The sequence below is a fragment of the Saccopteryx bilineata genome, chromosome 5 (assembly GCF_036850765.1).
Source record: "Saccopteryx bilineata isolate mSacBil1 chromosome 5, mSacBil1_pri_phased_curated, whole genome shotgun sequence".
NCBI classification, from domain to species: domain Eukaryota; kingdom Metazoa; phylum Chordata; class Mammalia; order Chiroptera; family Emballonuridae; genus Saccopteryx; species Saccopteryx bilineata.
Genome location: NC_089494.1, coordinates 65,587,268 through 65,601,473, shown reverse-complemented (window position 1 = coordinate 65,601,473; position 14,206 = coordinate 65,587,268).

Here is a 14,206-nt window from a genome sequence, read left to right as displayed (position 1 = left end):
TTCACTTTTATCATTGATTTGTCTACTTTTGATTTGATAATATTAGCTGCTTTTCAATCTGTTGACTAGAAATGTTCATAACTTCCAACTAGTTCATGTATTACATAATTGTATACCTTTCTTGTTTCTAATTAAAACATATCTATAAATAAAGTTTAAAAGGAAATAGAATTATAAGCATAATTTAAAAGCTCTGTTATAATTACTTATTGCCACAGCAATAACTCCTAATAGAACTTTAAAAATGGTGTTCGCTATTAGCTACAACAAAGATAAGACAGACTGTAGATATTATTCTTGAGCTAGTTATAGTGCCACAAACTCAAAAAACAATTCTTAAAACAAGTAGATGAGAATGATGCAATCAGGAATCTCATAAATGGCTTGTTAGACTTATTGAAATAATATGCACATGGCAAAAACAAAACAAAATACCTGTAGTACAGAGTTTATAATGGAAAGCACACTTCTTCTCTATGTCCCTACCTTAGTCTCTACCCCCAGAATCAAGCATTTTTTAAATTATTTCTAATTCTTTTAATGACTTCCATCATGTTTCTGAATAATTTGCTTCTACATTCATGATATATTGTTTTAAACAATATCTACTCTTCCTCTCTATGAAAGGAGTGCATTTTTCTTAATTCCTCCCTCCTCTGTTTTAACTTCTTCCAACGCTTACAATGTTATGTTTAAAATTTGTTGACTATTTTTTAAACTTCTAATGATGTAATTAAACACCTATTTTTGTGCCATTGGCTTTAGATAATATATCTGTAAGGCTGCATAACATGAAAAACCAATAGGCTGAAAGATCATATCAAGACAAGTGGAATAATGGAAGCTGGACAAAATAGAAATAATTCTGAGGATAGAACAGTATTTTAAAATTTCACTGCAAACCCTTGGTGTTCATGTTCTGAGCTGCTGTTTCTTCTGTTTTAGTTCATCTGCACGTATGCCTCCACCCACAGTTTTAAACTTTATTTTAAAGTATAATACATGTACAGAAAGGAACACAAAATAAAAGACTCAGCTCAATAAGTTATCAGAAAGTGAGTACTATGTGACCACTCTATTCTACAGTCAAGAATAGAATACTGTCAGCACCCTATAAGTCTCCCGCATGTTCCTTCCGGATCACTACCAACTCCACCCACCACCCCAAAGATAAGCATGCTCAGACTTTTATGGTAAACACTTCCGTGATTTTCTTTACAGTTTTACCACTTACATGCATCCCCAAACACTATACGTAGATTTTCCTTTTATAGGTAGGCTTTGAGAACTTTATATAAATGGAATAATGTAGTATGTAATTTGGGGGGTTTTTTTGGATTCAGTGTTATATTTGTGAGTTCCATTTGTGTTGTGGAATGTAAATATTGTTTATTTATTTTCATGACTTTAGTATATGAATATGCCATAATTGATTTGCCCATTCTACTATTGATATACAAATATGAATTGTTTGCAATTTGGGGCTATTTTGGATGTTGCTACTACCAACATTGTTGTATATGTCTCTTAGTGTATATTTGCATGCATTTCTGTTGGCTATCTACCTAGGATTAGAATTTCAGGGTCCTAAAATTCACATATCTTCACTTTAGTAGATAATGCCAAACTGTTTTCTTGATTGTACCAATTTATAATCATGCCAGTGGTATAACAATGCTCCCATTGTTCTGCATTCTCACCAACTCTTGTTATTATCAGTCTTCTTCATTTGGGCAATCTGATGTATATATATATACATGTATATATATATGTGTGTGTGTGTGTGTGTGTGTGTATATATATATATATATATACCGCTCACAAAAATTAGGGGATATTTTAACACGTCATATTCATTTTGAAATATCCCCCAATTTTTGTGAACATAGTAGAATATCACTGTGATTATAGCTCACATATCATCAAATAATAATGATATTGAGAAAATTTTTATGTGTTTGGTGGCCATTTTAGATTATTTTTTTGTTACATGCCCATTTTTAATTTATTACCTTTTTATTTTCAAATAATTAGTTCATTGGTGGAAATAATATTTTTATCATGTGTTCAACTGAGTTGGTGATTAAAGGAAACTCAAACAGTTGATCCACAAGATCTCTACAGTCATATCTTTGACAGCCTGACCAAATTTCTAGAGAATCACAGCAGCAGACCCAAGCTTCTATATTTATATTTCTTGCTTGAACCTCATGATGAAAACTAGAAAACTGTTCTATTTTAACATTAAACACACTCATCCTTGGAATTGAAAATGCTAATGCTTTCCTATGCCCATATGCTGAATAAAATTGAAAGTAAACAGAGCTAGCATATTTTGGGAGTTGCTACTATAGTCATCAAACCAATTAACATTTGAACATTAGTTGTATGTGTTGCAAATATTTTCTCCACTAGGTGGCTTGTCTTTTCATTCTCTTAAAGTACCTTTTGATGAAAAAAAAAGTTTATCATTTTAAAACAGTACAACTTACCTATCATTTCCTCTTTGATTAGTGGTGGGGGGGTGGTGGTTATTGTTTAGTTTTGTTTAGTTGTGTTTTGTTTTTATAGACTATTAAGAAGTCTTGGACCACAAGGCCATAAATATATTTCCCTTTGGTATCTTTAAAAGCATTATTGTTTTGCCTTTTACATTTAGATTTTTAAACTACCCAGAATTAATTTTTGCAAATGGTGTGTAGTAAGAGTCAATTTTCATGTTTTCCCTTAGGAGGTTATTAGGTCATGAGGGTGAAGCCCTTATGATATGGGATTAGTGCCCTTATAAAAGAGACTTCAAAGAGTTTACTTGCTCCTTCCACCATATTAGAACACAGTAAAAAGATGGCTGTCTATGAACCAGGAAGCAGGCACTTACCAGACACAGAATTTGCCAGCACCTTATTCTTGAATTTCTGTTATTGAAATCACCCAGTCTACAGTATTCTGTTGTAACAGTCTAAACCAGGGGTCCCCAAACTTTTTACACAGGGGGCCAGTTCACTGTCCCTCAGACCGTTGGAGGGCCGGACCATAAAAAAAACTGTGAAAAAATCCCTATGCACACTGCACATATCTTATTTTAAAGTAAAAAAAAAAAAAAAAAAAACAGGAACAAATACAATATTTAAAATAAAGAACAAGTAAATTTAAATCAACAAACTGACCAGTATTTCAATGGGAACTATGGGCCTGCTTTTGGCTAATGAGATGGTCAATGTGCTCCTCTCACTGACCACCAATGAAAGAGGTGCCCCTTCTGGAAGTGCAGTGAGGGCCGGATAAATGGCCTCAGGGGGCCGCATGTGGTCCACGGGCCATAATTTGGGGACTCCTGATCTAAACAGACTAAAACATTGTCATTACATGGAAATGCCACTGATATTTTATATTTGAGATCCATCAAATTTACTCATTAATTCCAATAATGTATCTACAGATATTTTGGGGTTTTCTATATATACAATTATACCTTCTAGAAATAACTATAGACTTTTCTTTTCCTTTTTAACATTTCTACTTTGCTTTTTCTTGATAAAGTACTTGTACCAATCAGTTATTGTACATCAAATCAACCACATATTTCTCACAAGTCTATGGGTCAGCTAAGTATTTCTGCTGATTTAAGCTAGTTTTGCCAGGGCTCATTTGTGCATCTGCAATTGGCTGCAGGTCAGCTAAGCAGCTTTGCTGATGTTGGCTGGGTTCCTCACATATCTAGGACCACAGCAGGGACAGCTGTGCTAACTTAGTTCTTTTTGACATGATCTTATCCTTCAATTTGCTATTATCTACCATTGACAGTGACAGAGTTTCCAAAAAGAGGTAACAGGGTGTAGCAGGTGTCCCCAAACTGCGGCCTGCGGGCCAGATGCGGCCCTCTGAGGCTATTTATCCAGCCCCCACCGCACTTCCGGAAGGGGCACCTCTTTCATTGGTGGTCAGTGAGAGGAGCACTGTATGTGGCGGCCCTCCAACAGTCTGAGGGACAGTGAACTGGCCTCTTGTGTAAAAAGTTTGGGGACCCCTGGGAGGGTCTCTTGAGACTCAGCACTGGTATATTGTCAATCCCACCACATTCTTTCAACCAAAGCAAAATATAAGGCCAGCCTAGATTCAAGAGGTGGGCAGATAGAATTTATCTCTTGATGGGAGATGCTGCAAAGTCAATTACATTGCAACGAGAATGGATACTGGGGGAGGTAGAGAATTGGAATCATTTTTGTAATCAATCTGCCACACTAACCTGGCTAAGATTTCCAGTACAAGGTTGATTAGAAGGGATAATAGTGTGGCTCATCATTTTTCTCTGATCTCAGAAGGAAAACTTTTTATATTTTACCACACTAATTATGATATTTTCTATTTCCTTTCTATTCCTAAGAAGCTTTTATTCCTTAAAAACAGATGTTTGGTTTTATCAAATACTTTATATAGTTAAATAACATCATTTCTTTATTTTGTTAATGTAGTGAATTACACTGGATTTCTAATGCAAACAAACCTTTCATTATTGCAATACATATAATGCTATTGTGTTGTCTTATCCTTCCACATATTGCTGCATTTGATTTGTTAGTTTTAAAATATTAATCTGTTCATGATGAAATTATGAGAATTAAATATTTACATAATTTTTCATTCTCATAATGTCCAATTTGTCTTCCTTTAAAAGAGTTTGTATAAGAATAACATGAACTCTTTCTTAATTATTTTTAATTCACTAGGGAAGCTATTTGTGCCTGCAGTTTTTTGTGAGAGAAAGTTTTAATTATAGATTAAATTTACTTAAAAACTTATGGCTATTTATATTATCTATTTTCTCCTGTGTCAGTTTTGGTAGGTTTTATTTTTCTAGAAATTTATCCATTTTTCTACATTTTCAAATTTGGTTAGACTTGTTAAAAATTTCTAAGATATAGTTAATATTGTACAATCTTTAATAAGGCCTCCTTTTACATTTATGATGGTAATAGTTTGTGTTTCCTCTCTTTTTTTACTAGTTCTGTCAGGTCTGTTAATTTTATTAGTCTTTTAAGGGAAACAACTTTTTTGTGTATGTGACAGAGGCAGAAAGATAGACAGAGAGAGGGACAGATAGGGACAGACAGACAGGAAGGGAAAGAGATGAGAAGCATTGACTGGGGGGCTACAGCAGAGCAAGAGACCCCTTGCTCAAGCCAGTGACCTTAGGCTCAAGCCAGCAACCATGAGGTCATGTCTATGATCCCACACTTGAGCCAGTGACCCCGCACTCAAGCTGGTGAGCCTGCGCTCAAGCCAGATGAGCCCGCATTCAAGCTAGTAACTTGAGTCCTCCGTGGTCAGTCTGACTCTCTATCCACTGCGCCACTGCACCACTGCCTGGTCTGGTTAAGGAAAACAACTTTTGAATTTTGTTCATCTTTTTCATGACCTATTTGTTTCCAATTTCACTAACTTTCTCTTATACATAGGTATTTTAGTATCATTTGCTAGGGTTTCTTTTTCTTTTTTTGGTAATTTCCTGGGATTTCAAGCCCTCTTTTCTAATATACTCATTTAAGCAATAATTTTTCCTTGAAGTATGGAAGTAGCAGCAACATACAGTATTATCAATCAGTTTAAAATGTCCATTATGATTCGTATCTTGACTCCAGAGTTTTCCAGAAATTTACTTATTAATTTCTAAAAGTACAGGGATTTTCTCTAATCTTTTTGTTGTTGAGTTATAGCTTAATTGTGTATGCCAGATAACAAATTCAGTATGGGTTCAAGACTTGAATATTTGTTGAAACTTTATGGCCCAGCATATAATCTTTTAAAATAAAACTTTTGTGCCCTGGCTGGCTGGCTCAGTGGTAGAGTGTTGGCCTGGCATGTGAAAGTCCTGGGTTCAATTCCTGGCCAGAGCACACAGGAGAAGCTCCCATTGCACTCCCCACTCCCCCCTTTCCTTTCTCTCTATCTCTCTCTTCTCTTCCCCTCCCACAGCCAAGGCTCCATTGGAGCAAAGTTGGCCCAGGTGCTGAGGATGGCTCTATGGCCTCTGCCTCAGGTGCAAAAATGGCTCCAGTTGCAATGGAGCAATGCCCCAGATGGGCAAAGCATCTCCCCCTAATGGGCATGTCAGATGGATCCCGGTCAGGCACATGTGCGAGTCTGTCTCTCTGCTTCCCTGCTTCTCACTTCAGAAAAATAAAAAAATGTATAAATATTCCATATACATTTTAAAATAGTTATATTCTGCAGTCTTCTATATACATATATACAGTAGGTCAAGTGTGAATTGTCATCATCCCCATACTTACTGATTTTTTTTACTGCATTTTCTATCAATTGTTAAGAGAAGTATGTTAAAATTTCCCACTATAATTATGAATTTTCCTATTTATCTTTTTAGTCAGTCTTGTCAGTTTTTTCTTTATATATTTTAAGTATATATTATTAGGTACATACACACTTTTATTATTCTCTGTGGCTGTCCAAGAAAGTATAATATGCACATTTGATTTATCAAAATTTAATATTACTTGGTACTTATAACCTCTTCTCAGAAAATGCAAGACTTCAGGGACCTTAAAACTCTATCTATCTATCTGCCTATCTATCTATCTAGCTAGCTAATCTATCTTATATATTCCTCCTTGATTATACTGCCACTATTGTGGTATATTTCAATTTTGTATATATTTTATATCCCACAAGATGTTTATTATTGTTTTCATTGCTCTTCATTTCTTCCCACATCTTCTGACCATCAATTCAGAAATCTGTTTTCTTCTGCCTAAACAGCACTCTTTAGTGTGAGTTTGCTGCTATAAGTTTTTGTTTAACTGAAAATACCTTTATTTCATATTAATTCTTGAAGGATATTTTTCATGAGTGTAGAATTCTGTATTGGCAGTTATTTTAGAAGTTCTCTTAGAACTTTAAAGATAGCACTTTATTATCTCTGGTTCTCATTGTATCTATTGAAAGTCAGCTATAAGCCAAACTGTGGTAGCTTTGAAGTTAATCTGTCTTTTTTCCTGACTACTTTTAATGTTTACTCTTTCTTTGGTTTCTAGCAGTTTTGCTATGATGTGGTTCTCATTCATGTTTTTTATTCTCTTGATTATTGTTTACTGCATTCTGGAAATTATATTTGCAAAATTGTAAGATAATTTGAGGCCCAAAATAATATTGCCTTGCTCCATAAAACAGTAATATTTTCTGGAGGCATGAATGAATAAGGTCCATTTTAATCTAATGTTAGATCCTGGAGAGTTTGAAGCTGACCTGCAATCCCTGTGAGAGCAGTCTACATCTGGTTCACTATCTTCTGGGGTAGAGCTCTTGCGATACCAAATTAGAGTGTGTGGTGTGTGTGTGTGTGTGTGTGTGTGTGTGTGTGTGTGTGTGTGTTTTGAGGAATTAGGTGTTTAACACTCCAACTTTTGTCCCCTTGGCTCCACACTGCTTAGCCTCGTCTTAGTTGTGTCTTCCTCTTAGCTTCTTTTCAGTTGTCTCTTCTGAAAGAAAAGTTGCCCCAAATGCTGAGCTATCCTCTCAGAATTTTTTGTCTTCTCTTAGACCTTGGTTCAGTATTTCTTCCCTTTCTTGCTACCTTTCCAATGTCTTCAATTAGGTATATCTTAAATTCTATTCTAATTTATTGTTTGACATCAAGGAAAAGGAGTTTGAATTACATAATCCTTTACTACTGAAAGCTGACATCTTCTATCCATTTTTCATCTTCCAGAAATGTTGAAATCTCTTCCCCTGATGATTCCCTCTTCAATTTTTATCATAATTCTGAGTTTCTTCCTTACTGCCATTGAAGTAAGGTGTCCTTTAAAGGAGATACAGCCTGACCTGTGGTGGTGCAGTAGATCAAGCATCGACCTGGAATGCTGAAGTTGCCGGTTCAGATCCCTGGGCTTGCCCGGTCAAGGCACATGTGGGAGCTGATGCTTCCTGGTCCTCCCCCCTTCTCTCTCTCTCTCTTTCTCTCTCTCTGTCTCTCTTCTCTAAAATGAATAAATAAATAATTTTTAAAAATAAAGGAGATACAAATGTGTGCATGCTCTGTCTGTCATGTTGTAACCTGTCCTGCTTAGAAATTATTTTTAAATAAATCATTTATAAATATTAGTATTTGAACTATAATTTTTATCACAGCCTTACTTAGATATAATCACATACCATACAATTCACTCCTATACAGTATGTAATTTAATATATTTGAACTATTCTTAATAATAAATTATTTGTTCCATATCTCATGACTAACTTCTAGTTATTATTGTTTTGAAACACTATTGTTGAGCTGATCTAGGATCTTACAGTAGAAAGGGGGAGATGTGATATATGCCTAGATATTTTCAAAAATAGCATAGTAAGTATAATCAGAAGAGGGACATAAAAGAATGTTTCATGAAGAAATCAGTGTTTAACCTAAATCTTAAGTGGTGGGTAGAGCAGAAATGGGACAAACTAGCATCCTATAAAGTGAGATACAGAGGCTGCTGTTAGCCCTTGGTGTGAATTAGAAAAAATGCTCTCCCCCATTCCAAGCTCCCTTGTACAACTGGAATGACCAAAAGTGTCCTGGAAGAGTCCAATCAGACTAAAGCAGAAGAAAAATTCAGGTCCTGTTTTGGTTTGACTGGAGCCTAGAACATAGAAATGGTAAAACTGGAGAAGTTGACTGTGGCAGACTTTGAATGCTGTGCTGGGAGTTTGTTCTCCACTGGGCAACAAGAAACCACTGGGGATTTTATTCTGTTCTGGGGATTCCAAAGACAGAGCGGGATTTGGAAAATGCTTGTTGGCAGTAGTGTGAAAAGGAGAAGTGAATGTCAAGGAAACCAGTTAGAAGACTCACATGGTGGTTCAGCAAAAGGTATGAAGACCTAAACTGGAATAATAGAAGGAGATTAGAAGGGATATGAAACCAATACATCTTGCAAAAATATCGTTTACATATGGAGTGGTAGGGGCCAGAGAAGGAAGAGGTGAGAAAGGATAAATTAAACATGACCCATGTAGAAGAAATGGGTTCAAATCTGGAATTTATTAACTGGATTAGCAGACATTGAAAGGTGGTTTGATCAGGGCTGCGTTTGTTGATTTTTTCATACAGCTAATATTGATTTGTGAGATTTCATAAGGTATTTATTGGCATTTTCCTGGTGTCAGTTAACATAACCTCAAGAGAAAAAGACTGTTATATATACCATTTTATATATATTTCAATGTTCAGAGACTATTCCTAAAATAAATGTTTAGGGATTCCTTTTTTAAGAATTACATATGATACTTCTTTCCTATGTAGCTATTATTGAATTACATTAGTTTGCATCCTAACTCAAATTTGTGTTGAGAAGTAATTTTAAGGGGATGTTGAGATATTTATTTATTTTTACTTAAATATTTTTCTGTTTGTATTCATGACTCACTCACGATACCATATTTAATCATGCCCCATGGTTGAAATCATTTGATCTATTGAAGACCCCTCAATAAAGTCACAGATTGGTTATTGATCAGGTCAATTGGTTAAATGACTAACATGATCATCATTTCAGAATGTGTTTATATGTAACCACCAGTTTGGCTGTTTTTACTGAAGTGCCCCGTCAAATCAGGATTTTACTATACTCAATTTATGTTAAAGATAGAGGAAGAGTTGGTGCATTTACACATAGCATACATGAACCAGTGACAACCTGTGAATAAAATGGGAGCTTTAGGAGAACCTATGCCTATTTTTCAGTTGGGTAATGCTTCCCACTTATGTAAACCTCTGATATTTACTGTTCTATAAACCAGCCCCTTGATCAATGATAGCTAAAGAATGCTAGTCTTTTAAGTGACACAGAATGTTTTCTTCATTAACATACTCTTGGGGTTTTCCTGGGCTATGTATTATTCAGAACAAAAGGAGGGGAACAAAAATAAAACGACATCAGAAGTCTTGCTGCCACTCACCCTACAGTGTTATAAAAAAAGAGAATATTTCTACCAATTAGCATTTACTTGACAACACTGGATGATTGGATGTCACTGGCTAGTCTTAAGGACATAAAAATGACCTATGACTGTCCTGAACACGTAAAGTTTCTATTTTGGAACAGTAAGAAGACTTAGAACTCTGGCCAATTTACTCTGTTTACAGAAGACAGAGCAGAGGTCCAGTGACTTGTCCAGGGATCACACAGTGAGTCAGTAACAGAGTAAAGACAAGAATCTAGATCAGTTTATTCTATATTCTGGGCTCTCTGTACCAAACAGTCGAGCTTCCCATTGATGTCTAAGACCAGCCTCATTTGTACACAGAACAGACAACTTACCTAGAAAGGAGTTGTTCTTCTTAACAAAAACATTTCTCTAAATAATTCTCCCAATATGTAAGATGCTGATACCAGGCCTAGAGCCCTGCAGGTACTCTACAGATATTTACAAACATAATCTGAGGATGTCTAATGCCATTATTGAAATTAAAACATGTAATGCATTTATTTAATGCAATTTCATTGGCATTCTCCCATATTATCTTCACACCAGTTATGTAAAGTAGATAAGACCGTAAATGGGAAGCTCAGAAAGGTTATGTTACCTGACCATGGTCAGAAAGCGAGTAGAGAGGAGCAATATGCAAATCCAGGCATATCAGAGTCCTAAGCCATTCTCTTTCCAAGAGCCAAGCAGCCTGTATTTCAGTCTTTTAAGGAACACTAATAGTTAACAACAATCTGCTTGGGGCTAGGGGAACAAAAATACAGCTTAATATAAAATATTCTGATGCTTTTATATATCATTTATCTGAGAATAATGTAACTAACATGTACTGAGTACCTATGTAGCCAGTCCTGTGCTTAACCTCAATACTCCTAATCTTCACAGTAACCTACTAGATAAATGCTATCATTATTAGTAGCAATTTACAATAAATTGAGGCATGTAAATGTTCAGTGACATGTCCAAGACCTGGCAATTTGGTGGAGTAGGGATGTGAGCTTGGACGATTTGGCTTCAGAGAACTCTTGAATTGCTACTCTACACTGCCCTATAACAGCTGCAACTTCAATAAGAGGCCTGCAGAGAGGGCCTGGTGGTGACCAGATTACCAAAGTTTCCATGGAAGCAGAGTTGGGAAGAAACTTGAAGTTTGAAAACTGGTTGCTGAAATATAAAATTATTGGAGGTCTTGAAGTGGTGTAGAATAGCCCCGACGAGGGTATGCAGATAAACTCCAGCTTTCGTAGTAAAAATTAACAAACAGTGGGGAAAATGGTGGTGAGCTTTCTGTTGGAGACAAATGTTGCCATCTTTTATCCTGAAGAAGAATACATAATATTATTGTCACAGTCTACACTTTTGTTGTGGTTGATGTTTCAACTGCATTAACTTCTAAGAACTGGTCCTGAAACATGAAGCAGAAAAGACAAGTTTGTTGAGAATGAATGGACAGGAAAAAGTCTGGGGCATGTTTTGGAGGGCAGCTATAGGCACATAGCACAAGGAGTACCTACAGGAAAAGGAAAGCTGAAAGGATAAAGAGAAAGAGGGGAAATTGAAAAAAAAAACACACACACACAAAAACCCTGACAAACTATGAGCCACAACTGGGCCACAGCCTGTTTTTATAGATAAAGTTTTATTCACATATAGCCACACTCATTCATTTATATGTTGTCCATGACTGCTTTAGCACTACAACAGATGTGTTTGGTAGTTATGAAAAAAACCTTATGACCCACAAAGTCTAAAATATTTACTATCTAGGCTTTTACAGAAAAAGTTTGCCAACTTTTCAGAGAAATTAAAGGAAAACTTTTTTCTAACCACTTTCCCAATTATTTGAGGGGAGGAGGGCCAGACAGAAGCCACTAAGTATGGTTCTGTTGCCATTAATACTATAATATATAAATGGGACTATGGAATATGAGCTAGTGAACCCCATCTAATGAACCATGTATTGATCAATAATGAGGAATGCTTAACAGCTCACTGAGCACCCTTCAAAAACATGATAAAGGGCATGGGAGGAAAGAATCCCTCAAAACCATAGTTTTCTCATCTGTTGAGTGAGGGCATTGAGCTTCTCCATGGGGTCTGTGCCTGGGTTTCAAGGACCCTCAGTTATTAACTTCCTTGGCTTTTTCTGAACCACCAAGAAATCATTAGACTTTATGTCCTGAAATCCACATCCTACTTCATTCCCAGAATTAAACATATTCTTGAAAGGTACTATCAACTGTCATCAACTCTATTGAGACTACTAGGTCTCATTGATTGCCTATTACTAGTCTAACATCTTTAGTTTCTATATGTATAATATTTCTGGGTGACTTAATCACTTTTCTTTTAATTACTATCAAATTCATATTTTCCCCAATATTTATAGATACAAGCTAAATATAACAAGAAACAATTCTCATCTGAACACTGCAAGATTCTAAAATTCTATAAAGTCCTCAGTAGTACATTTCTGGCAGTATTTTCTTTTTTCTTTTTTTTCTTCTTTTTTTGTATTTTTCTGAAGCTGGAAATGGGGAAAGACAGTAAGACAGACTCCCGCATGCGCCCGACCGGGATCCACCTGGCACGTCCACCAGGGGGCGACGTTCTGCCCACCAGGGGGCAATGCTCTGCCCCTCCGGGGCGTCGCTCTGTTGCGACCAGAGCCATTCTAGCGCCTGGGGCAGTGGCCAAGGAGCCATCCCCAGTGCCTGGGCCATCTTTGCTCCAATGGAGCCTCTGCTGAGGGAGGAGAAGAGAGAGACAGAGAGGAAGGAGAGGGGGAGGGGTGGAGAAGCAGATGGGCGCTTCTCCTGTGTGCCCTGGCCAGGAATCGAACCCGGGACCTCTGCACACCAGGCCGACACTCTACCACTGACCCAACCGGCCAGGGCCCAGTATTTTCTTTTTTGTTGTTTGTTCATTTTTTTCAATTACAGCTGACATTCAATATTATATTAGTTTCAGGTATATGGCATGGCATAGTGGTTAGATATTTACGTAACTTACAAGGCAATCCCTCAATAAGTCTAGCACTCAGCTGACACCATACATAACCATTATAATACTATTCCCCGTGACTACTCTGTAACTGCAATTTGTACTTAAAAAAAAAAAAATTTCCTGGCCCTGGCCTGTTCACTCAGTAGATAGAGCGTCAGTCCCAGGTTCAATCCCCAGTCAGGGCACACATGGGAAGCAACCGTCTGCTTTTCTTTTCTTCCCTCTCTCTTTTCTTTCTTCCCCTCTCAGAGCCAGTGGATCAATTGGTCCGAGCGTTGGCCCCAGGCACTGAAGATAGCTCAATTGATTTGAGCATTAACCCCAAACAGGGGTTTCCGGGTGGATCCTAGTCAGAGTGCATGTGGCAGTCTGTCTATCTCCCTTCCTTTCACTTAAAAAAAATTTTTTCCCCTTGATTTGAGACAGAGAGAGAGAGGAAGGGGAGCAGAGAGAGAAAAGCATCAACTCATTGTTCTACTTAGTTCCATTTAGCTGTGCATTCATTGGTTGCTCTTCATGTGTCCCTGGCCGGAGATCAAACCTGTGACCTCAGCACTCTGGGGTGACGCTCTATCTATTGAGCCACCTAGTCAAGGCTGCAGTTTGCACTTCTTAATCCCCTTACCTCTTTCACCCAATCCCCCAACACTCCTCCCATCTATTTGTTCTCTGTATCTATGAGTTTGTTTCTGTTCTGTTTGTTCATTTATTTTGCTTTTTAGATTTCACAAGTGAAATCATGATATTTTTCTTTGTTTGATTTATTTTACATAGCGTAATACACTCTAGGTTCATCCATGTTGTCACAAATGATAAGATTTTATTCTTTTTATGGCCAAGTAATATTCCACCATATATATGTCCCATATCTTCTTTATTCATTCGTCTGTTAGTGGACACTTAGGCAGTATTCTTAACAGTTAACTGCAGAATAACCTATGCATTTTGTGTCAGGTAATTTCCTAGTATATGTGTTAGTAATTATCTTAACAGAAGCGAAATAAGTTGGTGAAGAACTGTTTGAGTGATCTCATTGGAATGCTGTCAAAGTACTTGGTTCAGTTGCCATCTTCACTGGCTTTCACTTCTTTCCCCTGAAAATAGTAAAGGAAGGGTGTAGGTGTTTTGATTTTGTTTCTCCTCCTTCCTGACCCCTCCCTTGACTCCCATCTGAAGAGCTCTCATAACACCAAACTAAGGGAATCCTTAGTGATAG